Source organism: Sciurus carolinensis, chromosome 5, assembly GCF_902686445.1.
Source record: "Sciurus carolinensis chromosome 5, mSciCar1.2, whole genome shotgun sequence".
In the NCBI taxonomy this organism is placed as follows: Eukaryota; Metazoa; Chordata; class Mammalia; order Rodentia; family Sciuridae; genus Sciurus; species Sciurus carolinensis.
This window is the reverse complement of record NC_062217.1, coordinates 144532685-144546755: the sequence shown is the minus strand read 5'-3', so window position 1 is coordinate 144546755 and position 14071 is coordinate 144532685. Positions and strand designations below refer to the sequence as shown.

Genomic DNA, 14071 nt, shown 5'->3' with positions numbered 1-14071 from the left:
AAACTTAATTAGTAAAGCAGTGTATTGGGGCATGTAAAAATGGTTTTAAAATACTTGCTGATCTCTTATCACTTAGGCAGGTATCTTTAGATTAGAGGTTTTTGTGTTCACAAACATGGGTACGTTTAAAAAAGACTTCAATGTGAGGGGTTAAAATATAAATATTATATATGAGCAATGAAAGGTGATTTGGTACTTAAGTCCTATTTTTGAGCTCTGGAATTCAATTCCTTCCTGTTACCAGCTAAACCTGGGGCTGATGTATTAGATGAAAATATATTCCTATCTTCAAACGTGGACAACAGGACATTCTGTCCTCCAAATTTCAGTGTTTGAATTGGGTGTTGCAGGAAACTTGGCACCCTCTATTTCTTTTCAAAATAATAAACAGACATGATGTGGCCTCATGTTTCATCTGATGGGGCTTAGATGCTATTGCCTCATAGCGGCTGATTCATAGACAAATGGAAACTAATTATAGTAGCTTAAAAATAATATCCCTGTTTAAATTTGGCAAGGCAAGATGCCGTGCATGTTTTGTAGGACATGAGAGACTCTCTTTAGTAGCATGGAGGTGACATATCCATTTCTATTTCAGCCACATGGCGGTTGTGCTGCTACATTACCTGCCACCTTTATTTTATTTTTTAGATTTCTGTCATTCTTTCTCACACACCCCATGCACAAATATTGATGTGCCTCTTCCTAAAATTGACACAGGTAGGTCTTTCCCACTGTCTGCGCACTTCATTTAAAATAAACAAGTGTCTTGTTTGAAGAAAGTAGATAGCTTGTTTTTTAATTTTTAATTTTGTAATTAATTTTTTTTAGTTTTAAATGTTCAGAATCTGTACTATGAAAAATTGCAGGAATTTTTTTACTTCTTTCTGTAGGAAGAATAGAGAATTTTTTTCAGAGTCTTCTGATCTTTTTTACTCTGCCTACCCATTCCACTGTGAATTAGATTGGAAAACAGTTTTGATTCGTTTTAAAATTTGCTTTAAATGAATCAATGATACATGACCATGAACAAAATTTTAAAATTAGGGAAAAGTTTGCAGTGAGAAGTTTATCTTCCATATCTTCCTTATCTGACTCTGTCTTCAGAAGCAATTCTGTGTATATTTTCTTATATACTATCCTGGAGATTCTCTCTGCATTTAGGAATACATGTTTATTTTCTCCATACAAATGATGTCATACTATCCACAGTATGTTGAGCTCTGCTTTTTTTGATTCTTTATAATCTTAAAGGTCATTCCACATTGCACATTGAGCTTCTTCATTCTCTCTTCCAGCTAGCTAGTTTTCCATTGAGTATATGTGTCATAACTCATATAATTGCCTGTGAATGGCATTTAGGCTGTCTTTATCTTTTGCCCATAAAATTATGGTAAAAATGAATTATCTTGTGCATCTGCTTCAGAAATGATAATGTATCTCACAGCAGAATGCTAAAACCCAGGGTCCTGGATTTAAGTCCTAGTTTCTCCTTTTATTATTGAATTGTAGTCTTGGCTACTTTTTAAATCTGTCTGTGCCTCATTTGTAAGGTTATATTTATTATGTATGTTAAAATTACAAACACTAATTTAGCTGGGCATGGGAGCACATACCTGTTCTCTGAGGCAGGAAGAGGGTAAATTCAAAGCCAGCCTTAGCAACTTAGCGAAACCTTTGGCAATTTAGTGAGATCCTGTCTCAAAATAAAGAATAAAAAGGATTGGGGATAGAATTCAATGGTAAACTGACTCTGGGTTCAATCCCTAGTACCAAAAAAACACCAAAACAGAACGTCTGATCTGTGTAAATGTATAGACCGGTGCTGGATCTGTTGATAGATTTGTACTTACTAGTGTTGTCATTTCATGTGATGTGGAAACATGCATCCTAAAATGAAATTACCTGTACGTGTTTCTATACCACTTTCAGTGGCTTTTAGAAGCCATAACAGTTTTTTGGGTCTGTGGGTTGTATCCTGTCTCCTTGATTTACTCAGATCCCATGTTATCCGCCTGGCCTCCATTTCCTTATTGCTTTTGTGTATCGTCCTAAAGGGGAAAAGAAAAGATGGTGTTTTAGGCCACCATACTCATGGGTTAAAACACCTTTTAGTGCATAGAATGTATTGTCAATGGTGATCTTTTTGAACACATTGTCCAATTTTCCCTCATACATAACTATTTTAGAACTTTGCAATACTTAAATGTTTGCATGTAGGCAACTATACAGCTCTTGTGTATGTGACTCCTTATTTATTGAATGATGTCACCAGACTTTCAGGTGTAAATTGAACCTTAGAACAGGTTGGAAAGTATACATACTCTGATTTAGTTAATCAGACATTCTGGGGTCCTACATGATCTTAATTCTTATATAATGAAAGACCACTGCTTTTGGGATTCAAACTGGAGCCCAGATCCCCTTGGTTGGTGTTTGCTGACTGTTTGCTCTTCAGCAAGTCACTTAAGTTTCCAGGGATTGGTTCTCCATTTACAGGCGGATCCACCTCACAGGGCTTTCTGAGGATGACAGGAGAGAATAATGAAAGACTGACAGCTTGTGGCACAGAGCAGGTGCTCATGGACCATCTGTTCTTCTCTTCCATCTCCTGCTTTCCTCTTCCTCCTGCCCCACCAGAGCCCCCCGTAACCTCCTCCACCTTAATTAATCTCGGTTGTTCTTCTTGTCCACTCTTCTGAATCATGCCCTGTGGTTTACCATTTGCTTTCTCTTCTTTAACTATGAGGGCAGTTTGCATCTCAATTGTTGTCACTTGTGTCCATCTTTATTTGAGTTAACTGAATGTTAATCCATTAATGCCTGCAAGTGAGGGATGTAGAGGGAGGTTTACAATCTCCTACTCCTCTGAAGTCTTCACTATTTCTTTGAAAGCAGTCGCTAGTAACAGCATTACCAATTTGGAATTGGGGGCACGTTGATTTGTGGTAGTCCCTGAATGATGATAGAGAACTTCCATTCTATTCTGTTGGCCTCAAAAGGTCCTCTAAGGTGGACCCATTTGGAAATGGAGAACCAAAACCCCAGAAACTTAAGTGACTTTCCTAAGGTCAAACAGCTAGCCAACACCAACACAGGGGATTTGGGCATGAATTTGTCTGAATCCAAAAGGTGGTGATCTTTGGTGACCTAAGACTTGATTATTCCTATGAGGAATTTTGCCACGGCCCACTCATGAAATCCTTTTCCCAGAAACTCTTGGTGGTGGTGGTAGGTGTTATGAAGGAATGGGGTGGGACATGGAGGGAATATCTAGAAATGACTTCATTTCATCAGAGTTCCATAAAAAGGCAGTTAACAGGAGACGGTTTTGACTCTTTTACACCCCCTCTTCCAAAGAAAAGCATGAGCCAGTTGGCTTGCAGTGGCCACCTAGGCTGATTCTTTAGTTCATGTTAAAGATGATCTTTGGGCAGCCAGGCCAAGGAGGCCAGCCGGAAAATGAAAGCTACAGGTGGAAAGGGAGCAGAAGACCTTTGCCAGCTCTAAATCATTTATCTGGGGAGTAGCTACTCTATTTAGCACTAAGTGTTTTGCTGTGAATTTTTGAAGTAGCCAGCACACCCATATGCAAATGTGAGAACCAGAGAGCGCTCTAAGAGCATCCAGGTCCCTTCTAGCTCCAAGGCTGGGATTCCGTAAACAAAACCTGGCATAATAGGAGACATTGTTTCCACTTGCAATGCTCTCCTCTTTTTCTACCTCAGGCCTCCCTAGCCTATAAGCTGTACTCAGTTTCCACTGTCCAGCTTTGTACTTCTTTTGACTCTGGACCATTTGACTGGTGTTAGATATAGGTGTTGTGTGTAGAACTGTTGTCGATTGAACCTGTCATAATTTAGGCATTTTCACAGTTGTGCCTAGGCTTCCCCACTAGGTCTTCACCCTTTAGGGCAAGGTGTGACCATCCTCTGCCCGGCTGAAGATGGGTATAGTTCGGTGCTTCTCCAAGTGTTCTTCCTAGCTGCAGCACCTGGAAACTACTAGAAATGCACATCAAACCCATTGAATTAGAAAGTCTGGGGTGGACTCAGCTGTAGACTGTTTAACCAGCTCTGCAGGTGTTTTTACTGTGTGCTGAAGTTTGAGAACTTCTGATAAGAGAAGGGACCTGGAGGTCCACAAAGACCTGGGGTTCAAACCAGATCCAAAATTTACAATCTGACCGACCTTGGGAAAGTGAGTTTTTCTTCTTTCTCTCTCTTTCCAGGGGTATTTTGTAGAAATCTTTTCTGCAGGTTGTTAGTGGATGCCCTGTGAGTAAAGATGGGCAAGGGCTTCCATGGCCAAATAAGTCCAGGAAATGCTGCTTTAGCAATTTAAACAGGATTGTGTGTGTCTGAGACAAGGCCCCTCTATGTGGCCCAGGCTGGCCTTGAACTCCTGATCCTCTTAGCCTTCCAGTAGTTGGGACTACAGGCATGCACGGGTGTGCCCAGTATAAATAGGATTCTTTATGGCAAGATTTTCAGATACCTAAGTATGTTATTGAGGGTTTTTGAGTCTCTGTGAAAGGCTGTTGCAAACTTGCTAGACTCTGGAACACCTTTTCTACCTCACACCTGAAGATTTTTCTGGGAACAGAGTTTTGTGAAACACACTTGGGAAATGCTGGCCCACCTAATCTGAGGGCATCTATGAGAGCTTTGAGTTTCAAGATTTTATGACCTTGTAAATCAGTGAGAAATTCAGAAACTTTAAGTACAGATTAAGTCAGACATATTGCCAGCATTTATAACTTGGGTAAGCCAAACTTATTGAGACAGTATGGAAGTAACCAAACATTGAAGAGTAGAGAGTTATATTCTTTTAAAAAGGCAAAAAAAAAAAAAAATTTTTTTTTTTTTTTTTTTTTTTTTTTTTTTCTGGAGGGGCAATAGAAAACAGGGGCAGAGTAGAAAAGGAGGAAAATGTCATTTACTGAGCATTTTGGATGCCTGACAGGAAACATATGGCACATTCAAGTCAGGTAATTTAAGGAGATTTTAATAAAGGAACTATTTTTAGGGGTGTGGGTGGGCTTGGGAAAAGCATCCCTAGTGACGCAGGACTCAGTTACTTTCTGTACGCTGGGTTTTAGATGGACCACATGCAGTCACCATCATAACCCCAAGGGGTAGGTGTTGTTATTGCACACTTTGTAGAAGAGGAAAGGAAGCTCTAAGGGGGAAAGCTGATCACCCAGAAGCAGCTGAGACACCAAGGAGAGCAGACACAGATACTGCCAGATCTGTAGTCCTCTGCTCTCCATTGCACATCCCTTAGGCCAGGCGCCCTCCCTTCCTCAGTCTTCCTCAGTGACGGGGCTGAAAACACTGCTTTCTAGAAGCTCCTGTTCTGAGCTAGATCTCTTACACTGGGCAATCCCTAGACAAGGGAATTGCACCGAAGGCAAATGTGTTAATTAACAACATAAGTATGCAGATTACATATACCGGGAAGAGAGAAAGATTGTAAACCTGCAGTTCCATGGCTAGGTGGGTGGGTGATATGGAAATTCGTCATCCATCTTTTTCTGGGATCTGCCCATTCTAGAATATCTTTTGGAGAAGACGGAAGCCAAGTGAAGGACATGAATGACACAGCTTAGCTTACAGGGACTGGAAGATAGGGAAAATTTTTCAGACGTGTGGCATAGCCTGAGAGGGCTTGGCAGGGGGAGTAGAATGAAAGGGTGCGCTATTCATGGGTGTGTTAGCCAAATGGAGATGGGGTAGTGGGTGGACAAGAAGTTGGCAGAAGCCGTCTTGATGAGATCTGAGGATGTCTCTGGCACCAGGTTTTATATCTGGGTCATGTTGGTCTAGAAAAGTCTCCTTAGCCCAGGACTTTTGTTTGAAGATGATAAAGGCTGAATTTCCTAAGAAATGATCTTTACTTGCCCAGGAAATTTCAGAGTATGTCTATGAATTCTTAATTTCGCTGAAGTCCTAAGAAAATGTAAAAATCATGTTCCTGTGGGAATTTATTTCCCCTCTCAATTTGAATTTGGATTGGCCTTTAATGCTCAGTTACAATACCTCTTATGATTAAGTACTTTCTATTCCAAAAATAAAAACACCTCTCAAATATTACGCACAAGACCTGCCTTTGAGAACATCTGGTAAAAATAACAAGTTGCTTGGAAAGCTGATTCTCAGATGGACCCCCACCTCTTGGTTAGCGGGGAGTCCCTGTAGTAAGCCTTTATTTCCTGTTGCTTCCACCCAGCGGGTCCTTCATGGAAATATTTCACATGTTTCCTCAGGCAGCAGGGAACTTTGAAGGGCAAACAGAGGGCTGAGGCTCCAGATGAGAACAGGGATTTGCCTCTGCCCATTAGCGCCTTAGGGTGCGTGGAGAGCCAGCCTGGGCCTCGCAGCTTTGAGGCTGGGCCAGCTCCCTGCCCTAAACTTCTGAAGATTCCAGCTCTCCCCAGGCTTGAGCAAGGCCCAAACTTGCCACACCTCCATCTCTTTTTACAAGAGAGATGTTTTTAAATGGTCTTAAATGTCAGATGTTTTTTTCCCCTCCACAACCTGCCTCTGACAACTCATAAATTATTCTATGGTAAAACTGTAATAGGAATGTTTAGAAAATGAGAAATTCTAGTCTATGGAGTTATATTACTGCTAGTCCCCAAACCCCTTCTTTTTCCACCCTACTACTGATTGAAAAATATCATTATAAAGATGATTTTCTTGAAACAATATTTGAGGCTGTCTTCCAAGACGCAGATCCCAAGTTCCTCCATAATGCAGTATGTTAGTTTGAACTATGTGGTATTTCCACGTGATATTTGACTATTTTTGACTTTAAAAAGGCTGTTTGAGATGGTTTGCTCTGATGATAATATAGAAAGTGTAGGAGTTTGAATTCAGTGTTTTCTGACCTCAGAATAGACTTAGAAAGTTCTTTTTATAAAAGAGAAATCTGTGATATGCACCTTTCTCACCATGTGCTTCTTTCTCATGAATATGGGGAATTTAAGATTCTGGCTACAGAATTGACATTATTGTTCAAGCTGCTTCTGCTGTCGCATTGGCTCCAGCAGAGGCTCTTGCAAGTACACGTCACATGTGTGGCTGTAGACATAATCAGTTCTGTGTCATGTGCATAGCTTCTTTGATAAGCCTGTGAATCTGCCTTTTGTGGTTTTTCAGAATGTTATGACTTAAGTTATTTTTATTTTTTTATGCTTACTGACTTGATTTGTTCAGTTACAGATTTCTAAAAAATTGGAGTTTAGGGAGGATTTTGTTAATGTTACAAAGAGATGGAAAATTTGAACCTGGGCCGTCCTAGCTAGTCTGGGATATATGGTACAACCTGGAATTATCACGAATGCCCAGAGTGTTCTCTAGATGCCTTTAACCTTTGGGAAGATAAATGATGCTTGCATACTTTATTTCATTTCATGATATTTCTCTTTCTTTAAAAGTTGAACTTCCTGATTAAACAATATATTTCATTATCTAGAACATTCTGTTAATTCTTTGTGGATGTATCTAGAAGAAATTCCAAAAGTGATGGTTTATTTTCTAGTACCTTTTTTTTTTATATAAAATCAAATCAGCAACATATTTACTGCCCCTTTTTTACACCAAAGTGAGAAAGAATATTTCAGAAAGAATATTTTCATTAAATATAGAATTTTGCTCCTCTTTAAACATGACATTGTCCCTACAGTCTGTCTGTGGAAAGGTGAAGCCAGTTTGCTGTGTCTTGATGCAAGGCTGCATCCTCTGGGAGAAGTAGCCCTGGATAGGCAGGTGGAAGCCCTTGTTTTAGTCCTGACCAGGTCCCACACTCACTTTGACCTTGTGGGCAAGCTTCTCCTTCCCACTTGGACTGTAGCAAAGACGTCAAAGTAGACCATTTCTAAGGTCCTTTACAATAAAACATACTCAACAATGATTTCTTTTGAGTTCTTTCCATATGTAAGGTGTAAGATAGTTCCAGGTAAGTGTGAGTTTCTTAATTCCTGGAAGTTTTAAAGGTCCCTCGTGGCTAGATAACTGCCCACTCCTCAGTATGTACGTATCGAGTATGGTGATGAACAGAGAAAGGGCCAGAATACAGAACGTGCTGAGTATTGGGCCCCACCTTCAGGGAATGGTGCTTGGTTTGGGGCAGAATAAATGCTAAAGAATCTGTCACATACATAGAGCAAAGAATGGGTTAAATCAAGTGCCTTAACAGTTATTGTTTCTCAGGTGATCGTATCATGACCAGCTCTATGCCAGTTGCTTCTGTGCGCTTCACCTGTATCATCCCAACCATGCCTTGTAAACACCACAGGAGATGAAGACTGTGTTTATCCCGTTTTGCAGAGGAAAATAACTGAGGTAATTTGCCCAAGGCTCCAGAGCTAATACATGGTGGAGCTGCTATTTGAATTTGAGCCCATATTTTAAATCACTGTGTTTCTGAGGGAAGATGAAGATGTGGATAGAGAAATGCAAAAGATCTCTCTCATTAAAAGAGACACAGAATTGCCAATGCTTAGCAATGGAAAGAGACAGGTCCATTTATGACCATGGGTCACCCATGTGGGCCCATTTCCTTCTGATTCTCTCACCTCGATTGCCTGCTGCTCTGCTGGGTCCTGCAGAATACTGCCTCTCCATTAAGACTTTGGCACAAGCCGAGCCAAAAGCCCCTTGCCAGCCTCCTTCAGCACTTCTGCCAGGGCTAAAAGGAGCTGTGTGTTTACTGGAACTGGGGATATCTCGCCACTTGAGTTGACAAACGCCAAGTCAGGGGAATAAACAACTGAACCCAAACAGCTGCTTGGGACTAGGGGGTGACTCCATGGTATAACTATGGAAAGGTTTTAAAAATTTCTTTCCAAAATTTCCCAAACTTCATTTCACTTTAAACTGATAGCTCACGTTTAATGCCTCCATTTGATGAGCTAAAAAATTCCAACTTTGGAATTTATGCTGTGAAAGACTCAAAGTGACCAATTTGAAGAATCCCTAACTAGCATTAGTTTATTTCTTGGATGGAAGGGGTCACTTGTAGCTGCTCACGGGCCTCAGCACAAGCTTCTGTTTACTGTCACTCTTTCAGCATTCAGTAATGGACAATGTCCAGGCATCACATGGCTTTATAAACAAAATCTCTATCTAGCCGTTAAGCAGCCTCTGTGCCTTGGATTTTAAGCGTCTTGGGGCAGTGATACCGCAGAGCTCAGTGTGTGCACCAAACAGGCCCTCCGTTAGTGCTGGGTGAATTCATTGAATGATTTGTTTAGTACATTCTCTTAATTACCATAAAAGTGAATGCAATGGACAGATATTTTAAAATAAGGGGAGTGGAAGAAAGGGAAATGCAAGGCACAGGTCTGTAGTATGAGGAAGGACTTAAGAGCCTTGGGATTGAAGGTCGGGTTGGGTTTTACCTCACAATTTTATCACTTAATGGTAGTCAGACCCTGGCGAAGATACCCAATCACTACTTCTTTTCTAAATTTTTGGTTATAAAAAGGTTATTGGGATTAAAGAGGATATGATACTAGGATCTCCCTGCCACACACACATGGCAATACATAAAATACATCAGATTTGAATACTTGAAAAGAAATGGGAAGCATAACTTGAGAGGGTACCATCTCCACCCCAAAGAAAAGAAGTTGACATGTTGCAGAGTGGTGTCATATTCCAGGTCACCTTGCAGTCATCTCTGTCAGGGGCAGGTTCACCAGGCCATGAGATTTCTAAAGTCTGGAACACTCTTTTTTGTATAGAAAAGCTGCCGCATTAGAACCCTATTTCAAACCTTTTCTAGCCATGGGGATAATACTTAGGAGGCAGTACTATACATACGCTATGATCATAACCAGATAATACAGAGAAAGAGTACAAGGAAATTCAGCAAAAACATAGGGTAGTGTGTTAGGGTAGTGACATTATGGGTCTTTTTCTGATTTTCAAATGTTTGGTTGTATGCTTGTATTTCTTTAGTAGTTTGAAAAATGCTTTTAAAAAACAATCTCTTTTTTTAAACCTTACTCTTGAAATGAGATAAAAAGTGTTAATACTTGAACAACCTCTTTGAAATTTTTATTTTAATGACCTTTTTAATTGCATTTTTTATGTTTTCTTTAGAGAAAGGGTCTCGTTGAATTTCTTAGGGTCTTGCTAAGTTGCTGAGACTGACTTTGAACTCACCATCCTCCTGTCTCAGCCTCCTGAGCTGCTGGGATTATAGGCATGCCCCTCTGTGCCCACTAATTGCATTTTTATAAGAAATTATTTTCTGTTGCTGAATAGTTAATAGGACTGTATTTGGTAAAAACACATTGAGAAGTTGGGAGTTTAAGAGTTTGATACAAAATGAAACCTTTCCCCTTAAATAATATGACAGGATAAAGTAAGAATGGAGTATTAGAAATCAAAACCCGTCTAACTAGAAAATAAACATTTGCTCGTTAGATGGCATCAACATTTTTAAGATTTTAGTTATCTTAAAAATATGATATGAAATGGTCTTAAATTTAGGATTTATTCCATTTGAATTCTTTGCTTTCCCAAATATCCAGCTTCAGCATATTTAAGTTAATAGATGAGTATGCTTCTAGTAAATTTTTTCATTTGGAAACCACATGCCAGACTATGTGCAGATGGGACAACCGTCGTGACTGGCAGGCACTGCAAGTAAAATTACATTCACACATTGTTTTATTCACTGTGAACATTTTGCAGGAAGAAAGGGAAAAACTGTCTCCCTGCTCAAATGAAATTCTGACACAATCAGTACGAATTATAAATTATATTTAAATTGATGGAACAAATTCATAAACATTTCCAGCTTTGTGTGATGGGCTGGGATTGAGCATGGGCATTTACTACTTGGTGCTATAAGAACTTGCTCCTATTGACTGGTGTTTCCAGTCTAGAAACTACATTTGGAGCTGTGGGACTGGAGTTGTAATTCAGTAGTAGAGCATTTGCCTATCATGTTCAGGTCCCTGGGTTCAATTCCTAGCACTGCAAAAACCAAAACAAATAAACAAAAAAACTTCATCTGCCAGAAAAGTATATTCCAGGGCACCTTCTGAATCAACAAATCTGGGAGCAGAGTCTATAGTATGTGTTTCATTTAAGTGCTTCCTTAAGTAATCGATGTACAGCTGCAACATTTTGCAAAGATTAAGTTGTTTCCTGAATTGAAAATGTTTTTAAATCCAGAGAATTCAATTTTACAATGAAAATTTCAGAATGAAACTGATTTATTTGGGGATTTATTTATTTATTTTTTCCCTAATATCTGAATGAGATTTGAGATTTCAAGGCACTCTGAACAGTGTTTTAAATTTGTACAGTATAATCTAATTTTGAAGTACAAATTTAAAATTTAGTCGAAGGGTACATGTGGGAATAATTAAAAATTGTTCCTGCTGGGTTTTTTTCTGAATTCTTTAATTCATCATTATTGCTTAGGAACAGCACTGCAAGTAGCAATTTAAAATACTTTTCCAGTATACATAAGAAGAAAACTTACATTTGAGAAAAATCATTGATTAAGCCATTTGGGAATTTATAAAACAATACATTTGGAAGAAATTAATAAATTTGGAGGAGAAGGAATGAAAGAATCCAGTGTTGTATCAAGAATCATAACCAATTTTAAATCAATAAATTGATGTAATTTATTTTGGAGTAAAAGTAACATCAGTACCCAGTTCTCTGAAAAAGACAATGATGGTTTTCTTAGGGCCTTCTAGCCACATATTTACATGAAACGGCATTTTTGGCTTTTCAAGTATTGAAATCAAAGCCAAAGACAATTGGAGTCTGGCTGTACTCTCTCCAGATATTGAAGTCATAATTATCTTTAAGAAACAAACAAAAAAATCAGGAGATGAGGAAAACAATCACTTTGCTTATCTTAAAATTTCTTTGACTTTAAAATTGATTTCACATATCTATGTTTAAATACAATTCCTTGATATCATTTGTATAGATTTCAGTGATAAAAGAATGAAATGATTTAAACAAAACGTTTAAATCTTCGTATAGTGAAAATTTTTATATGTAGTTGGATCTATATAATTTTAATGATTCCTGTGATTTTTTTTTTCTCCCATTGAAGTATTGTTTGGGCCGGGAAACTGTCCGCTGTTTTGCTTGTCTTGGGGACTCCCCGTCCCTCTGCCTTATCTTCCTCCATCTGGTAACCCTCCCTGAAGGCAGTGGGTGAGGGGGACTGGAATGTGAATCTGACACGTCCTGCAGAGAAACCACTTTATTTCTTGGTCAGGCAGCATTGTGCTTTTCAGCTCCTGGGAAGTCCCTGCTGCTGCAAAGGGGTCTTCAAATTGGAAGAGCCCCACTCTAGAATGATTTTCTTATCTTTCTGACAGTTGCCTAAAACTCTTCCTTCTAACACTGTGATGTATGAGTTCCCATGACCCAGGCACTCAGTTTATTTTTTTAGCTAGGAATTTCCAGAGCCACTGCTGGGTTGCCCTTTGCTTTCCTGGCAGCTGGCTTCACTCTGAATTTAATGAGGTTGCTGAGCTGAGTGACCAAGGAAGGGTTTCCCCCATTAGAAGGACTCAGCACTTGTTTGTGTTCTTGAGTGACTCCAAGAAAGGGCCTTTCCAGCCAGTTTTCAGGTGGTCAGCATCTAGGGCATGTTCCTGAGCCCACCTGCTTCTCTTTTTGTCTTTTTGGACATGCAACTTTTGGAGTCACTGGGATTTTCTGTCCCTCTTTACTGGTGGGACAGTTTAGCAAGCCATTGGCAAACTTGCATCGTCATTCTGGATTTCATGCTACCTACGGCCTAGCTGCACCTGATGCTCTGCTTGAGCTTGCTGGTTAGTTCTTAGAGCTGTGATATTAGCAGATGGGAATTTGAAATGCTTCATTACCATTCTGAGAGTTCAAGTATTTTTCATTTCTGTGTTTAGTAAGTTTTAAGCGCATATTTTAGCTTTTTTCCCCTTGTGATCTAGTGTGTTTACTTAGACTTTACATTTTTACAGAAGAAAAATTTATTTTTGTACTTTTATTATTAAACAGATCTGGAAAAAGTCTACAATTATATGCTTCTTAAGCTGGATTTCCTCCAGAAGTGTGATATATTCACTAAACTCCACAAATACTAAAGCTCCCTTTAAGCAGATTGGGAACCAACCCAAGAGTTCTAAAGTTACATTTTTTTTTTCTGAAGGGTTTTTGTTACAGACTTTTAAAAAGGGGGAATGGGGATACTTGTATGGTAGCCTATCCTTTCCCACATCTACAGTCTTAAAAATGCCCTCTGTTAGACTTTATGGTAGTTTGATTTCCAGATTGCAAGGCTTACTGTGAATTTTAAGGGTGAGATCCATTTTGCAATGCCACTCTTTTAGCAAATTTGATTGAATGAATTAATGAGTTCAGAAGCACCAAAGGGCATTTGTTTGTGGACTTACTTTAAATTAATGGTTTATTTATTTATTTACAAAAAGGAAAATGCCTTTTATTCCCTAAGTTAGTACTTGTTATAAGATTTTATTTTCAGAAGCATTTGGACTTTTATATAAATATATTGAAATGTGAGGTTTCAATTCTCCCTCTTGATTTTTTTTTTAAGAGGAGAAGGAAATGCCATGATAAAAATTTAAAAATGATTCAGAATGGCATGTTAATGCTTTTGTGACTTAAGAAACACCCTGTGGTTGGACACTTCTTCAGGGAGTTCAGTGTCTAAAAAGCAGGGAGGACCACAAAGGAACTGTAACATCTGTTGCTGATTTGGCTGCCCCATTCTGTGGGGAGGGCTCACTTGGCAGGGTGGGCATTCTTTATGTTTCCGGGAAGATGTGTGCCTGGATATTGCATTTTCTCATCTCAATGAATTGATAAAGACTTAGGGCTCACGACATTTGGAAACAAATTCAGTGATGCTCTGAGTCCTTTGGCCACTTGAAACCTTAAAGACAGACCAGATCACTTTGCTTTAGTTTCTTCTTTTCCTTTCCTAATGAACTCAATGGTCAGCCTGTGTCACTGACAGCCAAGGGCTCTGCTGTCTTGTAACCTGTGAAATTCTGTACAGATTGGGGTCCTGGGTG

At 39.2% G+C, this 14071-nt stretch overlaps 1 protein-coding gene across 13 annotated transcripts in view; it reads left to right on the top strand.

The window, feature by feature from the left end:
- Nucleotides 1-14071, top strand: part of Sorbs1 (sorbin and SH3 domain containing 1) — a 233015-nt gene that overhangs the window by 87966 nt on the left and 130978 nt on the right. Inside the window, exon 3 of one of the 13 annotated variants that reach the window (XM_047552719.1) lies at nucleotides 8217-8348. The exons of the other annotated variants lie outside the window; for them this stretch is intronic. The gene's annotated coding sequence lies outside the window, so the exon portion shown is untranslated. The remainder of the gene's footprint in view (nucleotides 1-8216; nucleotides 8349-14071) is intronic. 13 annotated transcript variants of the gene reach the window in all.